At 45.8% G+C, this 6,285-nt stretch overlaps 1 long non-coding RNA gene across 1 annotated transcript; it reads right to left on the reverse strand.

Moving 5' to 3' along the window:
• Window positions 1–758: 758 nt before the first annotated feature.
• On the reverse strand, window positions 759–1,541 carry LOC120663033. The gene is made up of 2 exons (XR_005670266.1): window positions 1,226–1,541; window positions 759–1,094 (listed from the first exon to the last, which is right to left on the reverse strand). It is a non-coding gene; the product is annotated as an uncharacterized LOC120663033 (long non-coding RNA).
• Between the last annotated feature and the right edge of the window lie 4,744 nt (window positions 1,542–6,285).

The following is a 6,285-nucleotide window of genomic DNA, read 5'->3' on the forward strand; positions in this document are numbered from 1 at the left end:
AAGTTCATTATTGAATCGATGGTCTCATTCCACTAGCATCTTGACCCAAATCACCTCCATCAGGCCGCAGCTGAACATGATGTTCGGCAGCCAGCGGCAGCGGCCGGTGGCGGCGGCCGGCAACGATGGCGATGACTTGTAGCGGTGGCTGACACAGCGGCGTGATCATGCTTGCGTCGGTGTAGATGCTGCCGGCCCTAGCGAGCCGATCAAGATTAGAAGCTAACGAGCCGAGGAAGATTACGAGCCGCGCATGGGCTGGGTGGACGAGCCGAGCGGAGCGCACATGCGCTGGGCGCAAGCAAAAACTCATTCAATCTGATGCTCTTTAGGCCACGTGGCAGATATCTAGATGGGACTGTACGGGCGCAGGTTTACAGCCCTGCTGTACCCATTTTTTTCCCCATGGAGGCGTTTGCTAGCTTCTGTCTTTCCATTTGTGGATAACGAGCTATACTATTAGTAGTGTGTTTCTCATAATTAGTCAACTTTCCTGGCTTTGTGTTTAGGCTTCGGGCCGGGCCAAGCTTGGTGTTTAGGCTTGGATTTGGGGTGCCCTGGGCCCTTTTCGAGGCCTGTTTCCTAAGCGAGTTCTGGTTCCCGTCCATGGTTTTGAGCATTGTGCAAAAGAGTTCATTTAGGTCCATTTTCCTTCAAAAATGAACATTGTTCCAAAACCAGACACATGCAAAAATGGGGTTATTAGTGCCAAGTGGCGGGTTAGTATAAGTATGAGTAACAACACTATAAAGGTGTCATTAACGAGCGTCAATAGGTTTATTGTCGCCCCTGGTGAAGATCTAAAAGAATATCCATAAAAACTTTCTTCAAACCAGGATTTCGGCCAACCAAAACAAAGGCCCCACAATCGAGTTGAGGTTTAAGCTCATCATACACTACTTTGGCAAGAGTAGTCTTGCACAATCCTCCTCCAACAACTGATACAATCTTCATCATCTCGTGGGGCACCTCGTCCCACAAGGGCGATGAGACCATTGATATGACCCCACCCCTTGAATTATCAATACCAATGAGCTACTTCACCTCTTTCTACATAGCCTCAAGATGAGGATCAATTGCCAAAGTAGCATAGACTGCATCCATCATGCATCTATTTCAGATTTAACCATGCACATAGCCTCTTCCTATTATGATCAAAGTATTAAGATATCCAAACTCATTAGCACGAGGCAACTACCAGCTAATATGAAATGCACAAACATACCAAAATGTGGCCCTTCACTTCCTAACGAACCGAGATTGAAGCATGTGACCTGCAGAAAGCAAGTATATTACTCAAACTGGGAGTTAACCAACAGTAAAATAAATCAAGCAAGAGCATCTGTTCAGTACCCAGAAGAGCAACATAATATAATCAAGAAAAGCATCAAAGTAAATAAGTTTTAAATCTGTAAGTCCAAGCTGGAAACAGTAAAAAAACAGGCATTCTCATATACATTAGAATGAATAGGTTACTGTCTTTTTTATCAAACAAGCAGTAGAATGCAGACAGTCTCAATATTTTTACTCATCTGTATGTGTGACTGCACATAATAGTTCAGGTTCTGGCTTGGATTCTTGTTCTTGTTCTAGCTCCGAAGCAGTAAAACAGAGTATCAACAAAACTCAGGTCAATGCTTTCTACATGGCATATATGATATATCATAAAAATAATCAGCTCTCATAAATATATCAATACAGTAAGTACTTGGATCTACTAAAAGCCATTCTACGAACATCATGATAACTAGTACTACTCGCCATCAAAAATGCTTCAGCACGAGTAATACCAAGGTAAAAGCAAGAACAATACTGCCCTGATCGCAAGAGGCGATCAGGGCAGCATGGCACTTACTTGGATGAAACCCTAGAGTTAGGGGTGGCGATGCGCCGAGAGTTGTTGTTTGCGAGTCGTGATGACGCTCTCTTTCATGAATAACAAAGGATACATATTTATAGTCCGGAGACTTGGGAAACAATCTAAACTAATCTTGTCCCGATTGGACTCTATCTCTAACTTTAAACTAAATCTAAGGATACACGGCCAATGTGGCCCAGACGCTCACGCAGGAGCCGATTTACAAGCCTTCCTCATCTTTTGCTTTAAGCCCATCTTGATTTCGGCCCATAAATTAACCCTGTTAATTTATGGCGATAACACATGCCCCCCTGGTTTTGGCAATGATAGTTCCAAAACCAATCCGTCGCTTCATCTTCCCGTTAATGTTTCTTAACCACATTGCAACCACCAAGGAAGACGCAACGTCTCTGCAACTGGCTCCTCGTAGAACGTGAAAACTGCCGATCCGCCTTCCACCTTTTTACTATTTAATCTCACCCGAATCGGCTCTTCTCCACAGCAAAACTCCTTCTTCTTCCCAAAACCAGTAGCGCAGAAACCCCAATCCTTCACCACTAGCAATGGCGATTTCTTCTTCTTCCGGCTCCAACTCTTTTGGAGACTCCTCTTCTTCCTCCTCCTCTCCCCCTTCTTCTTCTTCCCTCTCGGCCTCCTCCATCGACTCTATCCCAGAGAGCCGAGAGCCGACCCCCGAGTGGGACCCGACAGCAGCCTATGAGGCGCTGGCTCCTCTGCACTGGGATGCAGAGGAGTTCGATTTCGGGGTCGCCTCCGAGGAGGACGAGGCCATGACTGAAGGAGAGGAAGACCTCCAGTTCCTCTTCCAAGAGGAACTGGAGAACAGTGAAGATGACGCCTTCTCCTGGGAAGGAGCCGACTCCTCCGAAGAGATCGGCTCTTCTTCCAACGACGATACGGCGGCAGGGGGAAACCCCCATCAGTTCCTCAAGGCCCCCATGGAGGGGAGCGAAGAGGGAGACAGCAACAGCACCGAGGACGACGGCAGCAGCAGCGGCGACGATGACGACGACGATGGTGGAGACGCACCATCGCGAAGCCCAAAACGCCGTAGGTGTTCAGACACCTACGACTGGTAGATGTAGGCAGCATTGTAGGAATAGGATCATAAAGCCGAAGGATTAATTCCTTTGTAAAATCGGCTTTCTCTGTAATGAATTTCCTTTTAATGAAATCAAGTTTCCCCAATTTTGTGTCTTCGTTTATTTTCCAAAAAGCCGTTGGCAACGCATCGGGCTTCCATAAATATCCAAGAGCCGACGAAATTCAAACTAGAAACAACCCGCAGAAGAATAACACTTCCAGTCCGAACCGAACTCGACGAACCCTCAAACTCGAGTGTAATTCGAAAACCAAGCTCTACAAATCCGAGCAAGAATTATCCAGACAGCCGGAATTCGAACCAGAATCTCCAGCAATCAAACCCTAAGTCAACAGATCTGACCATGGCAGATTCTACAGCTCAAATGACAAGCTCTGCAGTCCACGATGCGGCAATCCTCGGCCTGAAGGTAATATACGACCTAATCTTTCAGTTTTCTTCAGCTTACCAAGTTTCTGAAACTGAAACTCTGAAACATGACACCATACGCATATTTCTGAACTTCTGAACTTCAGGTATCAGACATCCTTTTGCCGCATCCTTCTAATCCAAAATCTTTCTGTCTTGGCCCACAAACCCATGAAACCCCCACAGATTTGATCTCTTATGAAGCAAATAGGATTCCTTTTGTGAGTCAAAACATCGATTTGAACCTCTGGGCCGACTGCTTAAGAGCCTGGCCTAATCCACTTGAAAGCTGGATAACATGGTACACCAGAGTAGCAAAAGCTCATATGCCCTTGTGGCAAGATTTAAATATAGCCGATGCACTTAGCTTATCACTGTCACCCCTTGACAAAGATGAAAATCTTCTGAAAATCATCGGCTATTTCTGGTCTAATGCTCTGAATTGTTTCCTTTTTGGTCATGGACCCATGACTCCCACTCTGCTAGACGTTGTCATGATCACCGGACTAGACATTAACTCCCCCAATCCTGCTGCTCACAAAATGGCAGAAGTTCCCTTCAAGCTTTCTTCCAAAGTCAACTGCACAAATTGGGGTACTTACATGAACCAGCACATGAAAACAAAAGGTCCAGTGACTGAGAAGAAACACACAGCATTCTTAAATCTTTGGCTAGAGCACTTCATCTTCTGTGGCCCTTCCTTAGCTCCAACCAAGAACTATCTCCCTTTGGCCTACCACCTGGCCCATGGTAATCACACCGGCCTAGGCAAACTCTTTCTCGGAGAAACATACAGATATCTCCATTTAATGACATCTAACTTACTCAACCACAAGAAACTGAGAACTGGAGGCCCTTGGTGGTTTATTCAGTTGTGGGCACAACTGTATTTTCAACACCATATCCCAAACTTCCAAGGCCTGACCAAGAACTCTTTCCCTGATGAAAGTGGCAAACCAATTAGATGTACTAGTTACTGCCAAGCTTTGTTCAGTCTCCCTGGCAGTAAACTGAATTCAACAGATGCAGCAAACTGGTTCAGAGTTTTCTATAAAGGACTGGACAACCCTCTCTACTTCCCATTTACTGAATCTGAATCCTTTGAGAACCCAACTGCCTTCAGACTAGACAACTTTGCTGATGACGACAGCACTCGGCATCTGTACTCTCTAATGATTCGACCTAGCTTCCTTCCTGTTGGCATCAGCACTTCTAACAGAATTATCAAGCCAGGTTATGAATCTTACCAGCCAGTCATAGTAGCTCGGCAATTTGGCCTAGGACAGGTCCCTCCCCACTTCCATATTCACCACTTGGTGGAGAGCAGAGCCGATCTGCCTGACGGTCTTACTAGCTCGAGATGCTACAGCATGTTCGATGACCTCCACATTCCAATATCAACCGATCTGCCCTTTACTTCTTCATCAATCGGCTTTGATACTTGGTGGAACATGTGGAAAACTTATGTTTTCAGAAAAGCTCTAGGTCCTCGACTGCAGCAAATCAATCCTGAATATGTAATTCCCGAGGAAGAGGTACTGAATTTATGCATCCATCCTTTTAAATCCTCTACTCCTTTTCCTTGGCTTAACCTGCTCATCCTGTCAGCAGCAACAAGATGGTTCAGAACCCACGACCAGTACTGGGGAACCATTTCACTTTCTTCCAACTGCTCCTGATGTGCTTTTCTGCAAAGGATCACCACCAATGAAGAAAGTGATAATGTCTGTTCAGCTAGACTCACTTCAGTCGGCTTCCAAGCGAAGACAAACCTCTGCAGTAGCTGCCCCCCGAGTCTTGACCAAGAAAAGGAAGATGATCACAAGGCGAGTGATCAAGAAACCAGTACCATCCCCTCCAAGTCCATCAGAGTCCAACACCAACCAGGTAACTCATCACCCAAGAACTCTCCTTTATTTCATACACATGTACTTGGTCGACTGTAATTCTATTTCCAGGATGTAGCCGAAGAAACCTCCAATGTAGAAGGCCTGAATCAACATGAGACGGCTGTAACTCCTGATGCACTGACAGATGCAAGCGAGGAACAAGCTGATACGGTCGAAGCTCTTGACGCTAACACCAGCTCTGATAGGACGATCGCTCCCGAACCGACCAACACTTCTTATTCAGAACAGGTAACATCATAAAACCAATTCTGAACTAGCCGATAACTTCATAAATGTATATTGTTCTAACTCCAAAAATGTCCACAGAGCTTTGACATTTCAGGTTTACTTTCCTTCGACCCAGCATCCATGGGTCTGATTGTCCCTAGAGCAAAAGCATTACCTATGCAGCAATCGGCTAACTTGTCACATCAGCTTCGACTCATCAAGGATTTTCTATCTGCTCCAATTACCACTCTGGTCGATGATTCCAGCAACATAAAGAACATCTTTGAGCAAATAGACCCCCAACTCCCGGAACCATTGCAAATCAAGCTCTGGTCAGCCAGCAACCTCCCATTCTTTCGGATAGAAGTCAGTAAAGCACAACGAAGGATGGAAGCACGTCGCTCTCAAACTTCTCTGAAAGTTGACATTACCCAAAAATGCAAGGCCCTCAACCAGAAGAAAGCAACTCTAGATATCAAAGCTGACGTGTCTGCCAACATGAACCGACTCGACCTCCTGAAGAAAGAACTGGCGGAACTCGAAGCAAAGGTCCGCACCACCAAAGAACTCATCCAGGCCGAGGAAACCTCCATTGCAAACTCCAAGCAAGAAACCCAGGAAATAACCAAGCAGATACAAGCAGAGTTTGCAGAAATCAGCACCTTGAGTCGGCAGATAGTCACAGGCGATGACAAGGATGATGAAGCAATTATAGCACGAGCAGATGCCGTCCGTACTGAAGCCATCCATGCCATAGAAGAATTCCTGAACCAGTAGAT

The sequence above is a fragment of the Panicum virgatum genome, chromosome 2N (genome assembly GCF_016808335.1).
Source record: "Panicum virgatum strain AP13 chromosome 2N, P.virgatum_v5, whole genome shotgun sequence".
NCBI lineage: Eukaryota > Viridiplantae > Streptophyta > Magnoliopsida > Poales > Poaceae > Panicum > Panicum virgatum.